The sequence below is a fragment of the Phascolarctos cinereus genome, unplaced genomic scaffold (genome assembly GCF_003287225.1).
Source record: "Phascolarctos cinereus isolate Bilbo 61053 unplaced genomic scaffold, phaCin_HiC Scaffold_2;HRSCAF=192, whole genome shotgun sequence".
NCBI classification, from domain to species: domain Eukaryota; kingdom Metazoa; phylum Chordata; class Mammalia; order Diprotodontia; family Phascolarctidae; genus Phascolarctos; species Phascolarctos cinereus.
Genome location: NW_027555625.1, coordinates 141,985,405 through 141,999,188, shown reverse-complemented (window position 1 = coordinate 141,999,188; position 13,784 = coordinate 141,985,405). Strand labels below are relative to the sequence as shown.

General features: G+C 39.8%; 1 pseudogene; it reads right to left on the bottom strand.

Moving 5' to 3' along the window:
• Positions 1–3,781: 3,781 nt before the first annotated feature.
• Positions 3,782–13,538, bottom strand: LOC110200439 (serine/threonine-protein phosphatase PP1-gamma catalytic subunit A pseudogene; annotated as a pseudogene).
• Positions 13,539–13,784: the final 246 nt, after the last annotated feature.

Below are 13,784 nucleotides of genomic sequence, written 5' to 3'. Positions count from 1 at the left end.
TGGTTTCCTCTCCTGTATCACATTCTAAGAGGTAACATCCCCTCTCTCCTAGGGTTCCCATCATTTCTACCCTAACCACCAATTCTTCCAAAAATGCCTTACCTCTTCTCTCCACCAAGCACAGTCATAACCATTCTTAATTCCTTCATCTAAAGAATTTTATTAAGGAGCAATTTAGTCAAAGCATAATGCTAAGCTTTTTTGGAGATATAAAGGTAAGATGTGGTCTTTATGTTCTATAGGTAGCAACTAGTATCTCAAGTCCTCTCTCTTCCCTGACTTCTACATCCTGTAGTTATTTCAACTCTGAAAGCATCTTTTGTCGATAGCAATCATTTGGCAGGTATAATTTACTCACTGGCAGCTAAAAGGCACAAGAAATAGTGTTAGGAAGACCCAGATTCAAATACTGCCTCAGACTAGCTGTATAACCCTAGGCAAGTGACTGTAACTTTTGTCTGTTTCCTAATCTGTAAAATGGGGATAATAACACTCTCCTCTTAGGGTTGTTGTAAGGATAAAAGATGTCTTCACAGTGCTTTGCAAACCTTAAAGGCCCTATATAAATGTTAGTTATTATTATTAGAACCAAGAAATTCTATACATTAAGAGTATTAGAGAGTTTGGGTGAACTGAGTGCACCAAGTCCAAACAAGTCCCCTCCAAAGAACCATTACTGACCTCTCCTCTTCCCTCCTCACCCACCTCTCCCTGACATAGCCTAAAGACTGTCACACCAGAGTTTCTGATAATACATTCTTTAACTGATATATTTGGTTGTTTCCATACCCTCTAGTGACTCTCAGGTTCACTAATTACTTCCAGCAACTGGGATTTTTAAAATTCCTCTTCCTTTATTCTCCGTGCTGCTGTGGCTTTTCCTCTGATTGTTTGGTAAAAAGGCTTAAGGTACCCCTTTCGGGAGTTAACTGTATCTTAATAAAGGCCTATTGCCTTATACATTAGCCTTTGGTTTTGTATGTGTGGGTATATGAAAAATCAAATCCTTGGGGAAACTGGGGCAGTCCTTATAACAGAAACTCCCTGAATTCCCATCATTTTAGTTTCTTTCCATAGGATCACAGATTTAGAGCTGAAAGCATTCTTAGAAGCCATCTACTATACTTTTTTTTTTCTTGTTCCATATCACCTCTGCTCTTTGGGTACAAAGCTCTTCTCTGGAGCGTACCTACCAATTTCCTAAACATGACAATTGCTTTTTCCTCCAGCCAGGGAGGCAAATTCTTGGGATAGCCAGGACTGAATGTCAAAGACATAATTGTGTGGTGATGGGACACTTGACCCTGGATAAATGGGGAAAAAGCTGTCTTGGTCTTGTGTAAGAGGATGGCTACAGGACAGCTTCTCAAACCAGTCCATGAGGAACAGAGGCTGTGGCAGAAGGCCAGAGAAATTTATAAAGAGGAATAAAAGTATCAGTATTTCTTATTCCCTCATAATAGGCTCCAGTAATAGCTTACCTTAATATAGAACTTCAAGGTTTGCAAAGCACTTTAAAGTCATCCTATTTGATCTTCATGACAACGCTATGGAGTGCTATCATTCCCATTTTACAGAGGAGGAAACTGAAGCTGAGAGAGGTTCAGGGACTTGTTCAGCCAGGGTTACACAGCTAGTAAGTACCTAAGGCAGCGTGTGATTTTCCCAATTCCAGGCCCAGCCTTCTGCCTCAGCAGAGTTTTCAGGGCTCTAATAGCCCAGTTTATGCCATGGACAATTACGAGAGTTACTGTTCTAGCTTCCTACCTCTTTATAGTTTGATGCTTGTGGTGGGTGGTAGTGATTACAGCCCTGTTGATATAAAATGTGGCACCCAGAGCTCTGTGGGGTGTCAGGTGATGGAAATAGCAGGTGTCAGTGAGCATGTGATTAACAGCACTCCTGTGGAGTCAGACTTTATTATTGTTCATTCATTTTCAGTTGTGTCTGACTCTACGTGACCCCATTTAGGGGATCGTTTCTTGGCAGAGATACTGGTGTGGTATGCTGCTTCCTGCTCCAGCCCATTTGACAGACAAGGAAACTGAGGCAAATAGGGTTAACTGAGTTGCCCAGGGTCACAAAACTAATACATGTCTGAGGCCAGATTTGAACCCCCAAAGATGAGTCTTCCAGACTCCAGGTAGTGGCCACAAAAACATTTTGAGAGATCACATAGTAATGAATTATTCCGCCATACCATTCTTCAAAGACGATCTACCAAGTTGTATGTGTGGATGGAATACCCATGCATACAAAATTATGGATTTTTGGACTACTGAAATCTTAAAAGTGAGAGAGAGGATTCAGCTCAACTCAGTTCACATGCTGTCTCCTAACACAGAGCCTCTCCTGATTTTCCAAGCTGGTGTGGTTCCCAACATAACTTCATATTTCCAGTGTTTGTGTTTTGTATTTACTTGTTTGAGTTGATTACTGCCACCCCCAAAGGAATAAGCTCCCTGAGGGCAGCTATTATTGTTTTTCTTTTTGGGCTTATAGTGTCTGGCAGATACTAGCAATTAAATACTTGTTGAATGAATCTTACAGTGACCAGGGAGGTCAGTAGAGCAGAACAGGTCAGGTGAGAAGGGGGTGGCTATTATTTGGCGAGGAAATAGGAGTTTGGTATTCTCCTATTTCAGTGATTCCCTTCTGCCAACCGTAAAAGTCCAAATGTTTGAGTTTTACCATCCTTCACAATCGACCTCCTCAACTATCTACCCCTACTTACCTCTTTATTTTGTGTCCCTTGGAAGATATGCTCTAGTCACCTTGATATACTTAATAGTCCCCCAAAAGGACTTGGGTTTCTCTCTCTTTTTTTGATCATTCTATCTTTACCCAGACCCAGAAATGCTGCCATCTCTTCCTCGCCATCAATCAAAATCCAGTCACTTCTCCATCCCTTTCATTCCTCCACAATAAATTTTAATTTAGTATCAATAAATTCACGACATTGGGCAAAATTTTCAAGAAGCTACAAAGACAAGTAAGATATGACTCCCTACCTGTGCAATACATAGTATTTAGTAGTTCAGATCCTCTCTCTTCCCTGATTACCAAGGTCTAGAGTAATCATTTTTTCCCCCTCTTAACTTGGACTTCAGTTTTTGGCTATACCAATCACTTAGCAATTGCTTTTTTTTTTTTTGCCAGTGTCTTTCCAATGTGGAAGAACACAAAAGTCCTACATGTCAACTAGAAAGAGTGCTGGAGGATTTGGTACCAATTGGATGTACCAATCCCAATTGCAGTCTCTACCAAAAAAAAAATCATTTTCTCCCCCACCAACCTACCATCACTTTCCTACTTCTGAGATATTAACTGGGCTCTCACAATCCTGGTGACCCTGGGGCTGATTCTGATTCTGAAGGAAAGAGGAACATTCATGCTTTCCTTCCTACACTATCCATTCTCACTTTCCCTGACCCTTCTGCTGCAGTTTCTGCTGATGCCTTGAAGACTATAACATATGAGATTGTAGCCACTGACCTCTGGTGACAGAGACTTGGTTATATGTACCCCTGCTATCTGTGATTGACAATTGGTGGTACCCTTTAACTTAAATGCCTCTTTTTTTCCCTTTTTTCTTTTTCTTTTTTTTTTTGTAAAATTTTATTAACTTTAATCATTAATAGCATAAACAGCACTGCATTACTATTGGCTATTCAAAATCAAAACTTCTTTTTAAATCCCCAAGAGGAAGGCATTTACATACAACCATGCCAACGTGTATTTATGGGTTGTGTCAATAACATATTTCAACAGAAACTTTGGCTTTAGGAAAGTCACAAACATTTAAAATAATGGCTTTAATTGTCAAAAGTATACGGCAGGGGAAGTGTGCTTTAATTAAATATACATCATACCAGTGATGCTGGCAAGGTTGAATGTTATTCCTAATGTTGAGAGCAATAAAACTAGTTTGTACATGACAAGACAATGAAAAGAAAAAGCAATCCCTTTGAAACAAATCATTTAAAGTGTAAAAAAAAAAGGAAAAACACATTCACAGTGGTTTGTATAAACAATATGCATTTTATGACAGTAACATATGTCTACTCTCAGAGAACACTAGTGCCCTCCTCAGATCCTAAAAAAAAAAAAAGGGAACAAGCATTTACGCTACACATATATTGTACTGAATCAAAAAAATAAAAGTCAATCGTACAGTTACTCTGAAAGACAGGATCAACTGCTATGGAGTGTGCAGCAGGGACACCAAGGGAAGTTGCTTTTTAAAGGAACAGAGAATTGTTTTTCAAAAAAAGAAACTTTCCTTGGGAGTAGAGAAAGTCTTTCATTTGCTGCTGAAACCAGCAAATGCCATTCATTGAATCAAAAATGGGAAAAAGAAACTACAAACATGAATCTATTTAGCAAGCTGACCAGTGAATGTTCCAGTTTAAAAAGGAAGGAAGGAAAGAAGAAAGGAAGGCTCTATCCTATCACACAAGTCCCAACTAGGCAGTGTCAAATTGACTATTTTTTTGCTTGCTTTGTGATCATACCCCGTGGTGGCATGACAGGTCTGCTGGCGTTGAGCTTCTTCTTCTCTGCAGGCTTCAGAATCTGAAAAGAACACGTTAGGGTTTCATCCACACTCATCATGGCACCTGCATTGTCAAATTCACCACAATAGTTTGGGGCAGAAAAGAGTGTTACCAACTGCCTCTCTGTAAAAAATTCATATCCATCTTCAACCACCTGGTGGGCTCTACATATAAGATCCAAATTATGCTTATGGAGAAATTTGGCCACCACTTCGGCCCCAAATGTGAAGGACACACCTCTGTCATTTTCACCCCAGCCTAAGACATCTTTATCAGGGTCAGACCATAAGAGATCACAAAGAAGACCTTGGTCAGGTACATCAGTCGGTCGCATGATTCATCGAATCTGCTCCATGGACTGAAGATCTGGTGATAAACCTCCATGACAGAAGAACATTTTTTCATCCACAATGGCTGCAATTGGTAAGCAATTAAAGCAGCCTGTAAAGGTTTTCCATAGTTTAATATTGTATCTTCTTTTACATTCATCATAAAATCCATAAATTCTATTGATGCTGGCACATTCATGGTTCCCTCTAAGAAGAAAAAAATTCTTTGGGTATTTGATTTTGTAGGCCAGTAAAAGGCAGATAGTTTCAAAGGACTGCTTCCCTCTGTCCACGTAGTCTCTGAGAAACAGGTAGTTGCTTTCTGGTGGGAAACTAAAGGCCTCTTCTTAAGTCTCTTGGCCCTGTTCTGCCATCGCCTTCCATCTGGCTGCTTCATTTTAGGCTTTAAGCCTCTCCTTATAGGAATTACCTGTGCCATAATAAAAATGTGTTTTGTTTTATGAATTACTACCCATTGTGCTTCTTTGTGAAAACTAGTCATAATGACAAATACTGGAGGAGATGGGGGAAATAAGTACACTAATACACTGTTGGTGGAGCCGTGAGCTAATCCAACCATCCTGGAGAACAGCTGGATCTATGACTAAAAAGCTATTAAGCTGTTCATACCCTTTACTCCAGCAATACCTCTACTAGGTCTATACCCCAAAGATATCAAAGAAAGAGGAAAACAGCCCATATGTACAAAAAACATTTAAAGCAGCTCTTTTTGTGGTGGCAAAGAGGAAACTGAGGGTATGCCCATTAGTTGGAGAATGGATGAACAAGTTGTTGTTCATGAATATGATGTACTACTGTGCTGTAAGAAATGAAGGGGATATGGTTTCAGAAAAACCTGATAAGATTTGTGTGAACTGTTCAGAGAGAAGTGAGCAGAACCAGGATAACAATTTATACAGGAGCAGCAATGTTGAAAGATAACCAACTATGAAAGACTTAACTTTGAGCAACACAATGACTAACCACAATTCCAAAGGACTGATGATGAAATATGCTATTCTCCTCCAGAAAGAGAACTAATGGACTCAAAGTGCAGATTGAAGCATAGTTTCTGTCTTTTTCTTGCTTTGTTTTGAACATGGCTAATGCAGAAATTTGTTTTGTATGTCTATACATATTCATAATAGTTTGATTTATCTTCCTTTCTCAAGGAATGAAGGAGAAAGAGAATTTGAAACTGAAAATAAAATAAAATTGAATTTTTTTAAAAAAGCAAACATCCTAGTCCATGAGGAAACTGAGATATTAATAATTCCAAAATTCCTACTTTTTTCTGCTCCCATGTCTCTTATTGTTGTTATAACCCATTGGGCCCAAAACCTTTCACTGGAAAATGACATTCTGATTCCCTTGAATCTCTATTTCTTTCACCTTGCACCCATGAAGACCAATTCTTTATATTACCGGGAAGAGCCATCAAACCACAATCTTCCTAGATATATGAGAAGAGGTAATTTTGGTCTTACAGAAGAGAGTGGATGAATACCAGTCCATCAGCAATAGGAATTGTAGCAGAAGGTCAGGGAAAGTGAGAATGGGAAAGAGAGGAAGGAAAGCAGAAATCTTCTTTATGCTTCCGTGACATCCCAGTGAATTCTATGAACACTTTTAGGAGTCACCAGCTTATCCCCCTTCCTCTCTTTTGTTGTTTATAGCAATGGCACCACAATGCTGTTAACATAAACCACAGTTATGCTTACCTGTCTAACTTCTAGCATTATTTATAGAGCCAGACATAGCTATGAATAGCCAAGGGATGACCTGCACAGGATAACAATAGATTACTATCCCACAGACTAGTAAGGGGAGGCTTAATTTCTGTACTAACCCTATAAACATCAATATGATAGTTATGAGACACTCTCCCTGAGCTCCAGCCTTTTCCAAAGATACCTTTAAATAATACCATCCTGGGGAGGATATTATCATGTAAGAAAATGATAAAACCCCAAGCAGAGCCAGCAGGGTTCTGAGTACTTTTGTACTAAGTCCAAAAGGGCGATAAAGTTTGGGTATAAAGTTCTTCAGCGCTAAAGATGAGTGAATCACCTTTGGTTTATTGTCAAAAAATATGGTGAACCCCACCCTTCTGCTCCACTCAACATAGCTCATTTAATACCTTAGAACTGGGGTGACAATGCCATTGATATGAATGTTTCCGGATCATTTTTTATCCTTCCTATAAACCCTACCTAAAACTATAACCAAGGGTGCCTCATATGGTCACTTTGAGGACCTCTAGACTAGATATTAACCCTGAGTGGCTAAATTATGACAGCCCCAAATGGGAGGACTATGATCAGTGCTATGAGAGTGGCAGAGTAGCAACAGCTTTGGCAATATGTAAGAAAAACCTGTTTAAAACTAGAGCTGTCCAAAAGTGGAATGGACTGCCCCAGGAAGTAATGAGTTCCTGGTCATTGGTAGTCTTCAAAGAGAGGTTTGGTGACCAATTTAATCCAATTCAATTCAACAAGCATTTATTAAGCACCTAATATGTGCCAGGTACTGGGCTGGGCAAGGGGAGATACAAAGACAAAAACAATATAGTCACTGCCCTCAAGGAGCTTACATTCTATTGCAAGAAACAATATATACACATATAGTAAAATGTAAATAAATACAAAGCAAGCACAAAATAATTCCAGCACAGGCAAGAGGCAGAGGTGAGGAAGGCGTGCATGGCAGGTATGGAGACTACGCAGAGGCATAGAGATATTAAATGGAATCATGCTGTAGAAGGGATTCCAGTAAAGGTGTAAGCTAGAATAAATGACTGCTGAAGATACCTTCCAGCTCATAAATTCTGTGATTCTCAATCTCTAATTCTAAGAACAGCATACCCAATATGTTTAGTTGAGTTTTCTCCCACTCTGAGGGAAACAGAGAAGTCACCTAGATAGGGAACCTTTCTGGACTCCTTGGTGGTAAACTTCCACAATGGAAACCTGGAGTGGATGATGGAATATGAGGAGAAAGTTAGCTCCCATCCCTAACAATTCCTAATTTTAATTAATTCCCATTTCAATTCAAGAGGTGGGTCTCTGTCTTTGAAGATTGCTAAGAAGAAAGAAACCGAAATGTTCATTCTATTTCTCAGAGATCAAGAGGAACATTATGTCCAGCCTAGAACCCAGGGGAGATTAGAGTTGAGGGCCAGGAGAGCAGTGAGGCTTCCTCTCATTTTACTTCTCACTTCTTCTTACTATACCAGTCTTCCTATTATCTAATAGTGACATCAGGTCAGTATTCATCAGTATTAATTATTATTATTATTGATATCAAGTGAATCGTTGAGGTGTGTATGCAACCAATCCAGAAGGTGTCTCAGATTTATGAAGTGAAGGAGTTTAGGAGTACCAAAGGAGGGGTTAGTGGCCACTCTAATACAGTCTCCCATGTCACCTCCACAAAGTGAGATTAACTGTCATTCTGGAGAGACTGTTAATTATGATGGATGAAGAGAGGAGAAAAAGGACTAAGAGAACTTATTTCCTGAGAGAACTGAGTTTAACCCTTATCTTGCAAAGAAATGTGAAGAGAATTCTTGAGAAAAATTATTATCCTGAGACATCTGAATGGTGGAACTGGGTTTACAGAATTGAGAAATGAGCAGTCGTAGTGATGATTAAAGGGTGACTTTGACTGTGATCATGATCACAGTTGGTGTACTGGAAATAATCATTTATATCTTTATAATTGTTTACATGGTTGATATATGGTATAGTCAGTAAGCTTGATATTTATTTGGATCTAGAAGATTAAGGGGTTTGATATAGGTAGAGAGAAGAGCAAAAGTTTTGGGGAAAGAGATTTCTTCAGTTTATTAAAAAATGTTTGTTAAACTGGGATGGGGGCTCAGAGTTAACTGATTCCTAGATATTGTAATTACAGTAATTAGTATCAAAATATACCTCTCGATTTCCTTAGAATCTCCCTAAAGTATATCTACTTTGGGTCTGGTGACTGACTTAGGGACTTCCCTGAAAATCACAGAAAGAAAGGAACAACAGTGGAAAAACCTGACCTTTAAGCACATAAGCCTAAGCATGGAAGGCATACGCCCCCATATCCATCTCAAGGAACCCTGAAGAGAGACAAAAATTAAGACCAATGATTGAACAATGAATAGTGGCAGTAGCTGCTTTGTTTGCTGCAAGGCACTCCCCACCTTGACCACTGTCCAGCACCTGGCTTTGGCTATCATATTGTTATCGATAAATGAATAAAAGAGGAAACACCCAGCAAAATGGGTGTAAATGCTTAGATTACATTAACAGCACGATCAAAATGAATAAGAGAATCAGAGCCGTATTGTGACAAGGGAGGCAAGGCAGTGACACATCCCAGAGATGTTAATATAGCAGAAGTCACTCCAGTGTTGTTTGCCAAGAAGAGGATAAGTGAACCGAGGCTGGCTGAGTTAAGGAGGTACTGGTTTTGCTAATCCAGTCACTTCAACTTCCACAAAACACCCTAACGATCCAAAACACCTTGTACTAAAACTACTATATTTATACCATCTTTTTTTTTAAGGAGGTGAAATTTTCCACAGCTAAATGCATACTTATATGCAATAATATGAGTACTAACATCAGGGCAAAACTAATAGGCCACAGCATCACAATAATCACTACCACTATGAGTACTGAAAGGAAGGCTGAAGGGAGGAGACAGTAATGTCAAAGAAGCGAGCGCTCCAGCAGCTGGAAGGAATCTTTCAAGCTTCTGACCTCTATAAAATGCCGACGTGAGCAGCAGGAGTCTATTGCAGATGCAACCAAACCCAACTCTCACAGGAAGTATATACAATTTCCTGATAAGCCGGATAAAGGATTCTGCTGTACCCTTCCCTGATTCTGGGTTTTTGGAGGCCCATTGGTTCTTCATTAATATCAGGAGAGAGAAATAATTGAATATAATGGAAAAACGGAGACACAACGAGAAAGAGCTCAGAATCCTTATGAAATTAAGGTATATCTTCACCAGAAAACTTAAAGCCTAGCAAACATGTCCCAAGTATGGAGATGACTCCATTGTCATTTGGAAGGTGATCACTGTGAGACTATTAAAAGAGAAGCTTCAGAATAGTTAAGGGAGAGCTATGGGAAGCAGTGAGGAAGTGCTTTGAATGATGGTGACCAAGTCCTTTGATGTTCAATGAGGGATGGAATACTTCTGAGTATCCTAATTCAGGAGGCTCCAACTGGTGGCTAGTCTTTCCAGAAGGATTATGTCCTTTAGAACCATAGGCATAGCAGAGAATGAGGGAGTAGTCCATTAACCCTTCCATTTTTATCCAGATGAAATTAGGTCAATGAAGATCACGTACAGACCAGAAGGGGAAAGTAATTTGCAAAAGGGCAACATACAGCAAAAGGAAGAGAATGGGTAACAAAGGTTGCCTTCCTATTCCCGTTTGCCTCAGTGGGAGTGGCTGGGTGTTAGAAGCTGATTCAAAGTATATGAGCCTCAGCTTTTTCTTTATTATCCCAGGGTGCAAACTGTGAGGTTAGTGCATATTGCATGGGAGATTGAGGTTTGTATGCAACCAGTCCAAAAGATTTATGAAGTGAAGGTATATGAGGAAAGTACAATAGAATCTGCTCCCCAAAGTGTATTCACTATGTGCCTGGTGATTGTTCCAAGAATTATCCTGGAAGATACTATGTCCCTATCTACATGTAGATCTGTCCCTGAATCACTGCTTAGCTAGTAGCATGAGAGACAAAAGTTTTTTTTAAAAAAAGTAGATTCCCTAGACTTTGAGACAGTTCTTCATATCATAGTCAAAAATGAATGTTGCAAGATGCTATGCCAAGCAATCTCCCTTACCCCTTTGAAAGCAGGCTTGCCAAGATGGGTTTGTACAATCACAAAGTATAAAGGAAATGCAAAATTATCTCAAAGAACAATTCATGTCTCCCCATTAATGTCAGCAAGAGTATAGATCTAATGGTAGGCCATAAGTCTTTCACTTAAGTATCTGAGCATCTGAAGCAATTGATCTCTCCATAGATTTCTAGAACCAGAATATTGAAGAAAAGATTCTTTAAAGCAGATATAAAAAGAGCAGAGGAGCCAAGAAGAGAATGGAACACAGAAGAGGAAGATCTAACACTTCAGGGAGTTAACTATATATATATAGCTGGCATTAGGAGTAATTATAGCGGGAATACAACCAAGGCCAGAGAAAAACATTAAGCTGGGCCACACCAGGCCCTAAAAAGAAAGATTGAGGGGCAGCTAGGTGGCGCAGTAGATAGATCACCAGCCCTGGAGTCAGGACTTGAGTTCAAATCCAGCCTCAGACACATAACACTAGCTGTGGGAACCTGGGCAAGTCACTTAACCCCATTGCCTAGCCAAAAAAAAGAAAGAAAGAAAGAAAGAAAGAAAGAAAGAAAGAAAGAAAGAAAGAAAGAAAGAAAGAAAGAAAGAAAGAAAGAAAGAAAGAAAGAAAGAAAGATTGAGGGTAGTAGAAGGCAGAAGGGTTAAGAAGCTAGGGCAGGCGTATACCTTCATGTAGAGTAAACATGAAGGACGGGTATCCACAACTTGAAACTGGAGTATCAAAGCCATTGTTAATGAATGTTGTCATTCCTCCTCTGGGTCAACAAGGGCAACACAGTCTCCCTGTCCAGCAAAGCCAAACAGAGAATCCCAGAGAGGCACACAGAAGCATTTTTTTTTAAACCAGGAGCATTAGGCCCCATTAAAATTGGGTCTGTATGAACATGGTGACCATATAGCCCATCTCATTCCCTACCAGTATACCTCATAATGCCAGGGGCTTTGTAATGCCAGTTGCCCATTTGCACTAATCTGAATGAATGGTTGAACTGATGCAATTTAGCTACTGTCACCCAGATTCAATAGAGAAGCCAGAGCTTTCATTCAGTGCTAAATTCAGGAAATTTGAGGAGCAATCTCCCTTACCTCTTTGAAAGCAGGCTTGCCAAGATGGGTTTGTACAATCACAAAGTATAAATAAAATGCAAAATTATCTCAAAGAACAATTCATGTCTCCCCATTAATGTCAGCAAGAGTATTGATCTAATGGTGGGCCATAAGTCTTTCACTTAAGCATGAGAGTACTAGTCTTTCATTTAAGCACAAGAGTAGCTAAGTATTTAGAGAGGACCACAGATTAACCACAGAATAGAGGGTATATCATCCAAAGTAATTGCCAAAGACCATCTATTAAGTTTAGGGGTCTATGACCTGCATGAATGAAGGGAGAACCTGCACATTGAAATATCAGCAGAGGAGCAAAATGAAGAACCTCCCTGGTGACCAAAAACATCAGTACAGAGAACCAGGAGAATGGCTCTTTATTAAAGCTGCCTAGTTCCTGATAATAACTTCCAAATTATATTATTTTTTTTCTACCTGTCCCATGTGTCCTTGGATGTTATAGTCCCTTGGGCCTATAGCCTTTTCCTGGGGATAACATTCTAGTTCTCTTGCACCTGAAGATGACTTTTCCCTTCATCCATGAACTCCAGTTTTTCCACATCACCAAGATTAGCTATTAAAGCACAGTCATAGTAATAAAGTCACTTTACTCCCAGATAAATGTGAAAAGAAATTTTTAACTTGCACAAGAGAGTGGTTATAGAAAACACCCCCCTCACACCAGTCCATGAACTTTATTAAAGGCTGTAGCAGAAGGTCAGAGAAAATGAGAATGGGAGTAGAGGAAGGAAAAGCAGGAGTATTCGTTATGCTCTATCAGCTCTAAGAACAGGGTTCTCTGCATTGTTAAAGCTATAATATTTATAGAGATCACCCTCCTAGTCGACCCACCTGTTCCTGTTCTATGACTTGCACATCAATATTAACAGAAAACACAGTCTGTCTTTACCATTTCTAGCACTATTTAGAGAGCCAGGACATAGGAAAAAGCTACCCAAAGAGTAGTTTACGGGGCATAGCAATAGCTTAATAGCCAACATGCTAATTAGGGAAGACCTAATTTCGGTACTGACTCCATAAGCATCAGTATAATAGGCATAAACCACTCTTTCTGAGCTCTTGCTTCCCCTCCCCCACCACTGCCACTACCCTAATTACATCATCTTGGGGAGGATATTACCATATAAAACAATGATAAAATCACCATGCGATGTGAATGTTTTTCCAGTCAGTCCCTCTTTTGACTCTAAAGCCTCTTAGCACTAAAGATCAATGGGTTATGTAACTTGGACTTATTTTCTCAAATGACACGAGTCCCACCCATTTGACATAGTACACTTCACACTCCATAGTCAGTCATTTGAAGGCTGGGGATAACTATCCATCTGACATGACTATGTTCTGACCCTATTATCCCTGCAATAAACTCTAGCTCCAAGTGCCTGGCATCGTCACTTCCTGTATCACTAGAGCAAAACCTAAATTTGAGGAACTGAATTTGATAGTCCCAGACAGCAGCACTATAAGCAAGGCATAAAAGTAGCAAAGTGGCAAGGACTTTGACAGTATGTAAAGGAAAACTTCCTAAAAGTAGAGCTGTCCAAAAGTGGAATGGGCTATCTCAGGAACTAATGAGCCCTTCATCATTGGAAGTCTTCAAGCAGAGGCTTCATGATTACCTGTTGAGCACGTTGTGAGGGTTGCCCCCCAACATGTCTGGTGAGTTTTCTCTGGAGAAGACAAGGATGGAGTGACCTGGCCAGGAGAGCTTTCTAAATTCCTTGGAGATAAATTTCTAAATTGGGAAACTAGAGGGGAGGATGGAAGGTGGCAGGGTGGGAAGCCCTTCCTCTTAATAATTCTTGACATTTCAGATCTGGAGATGTTCTACTAAGGGCAAAGACTCCTAGGAAGAGTGGTGCTGAAGCACTGTCCACTCTACTTGTCAGCAACCTTGAGA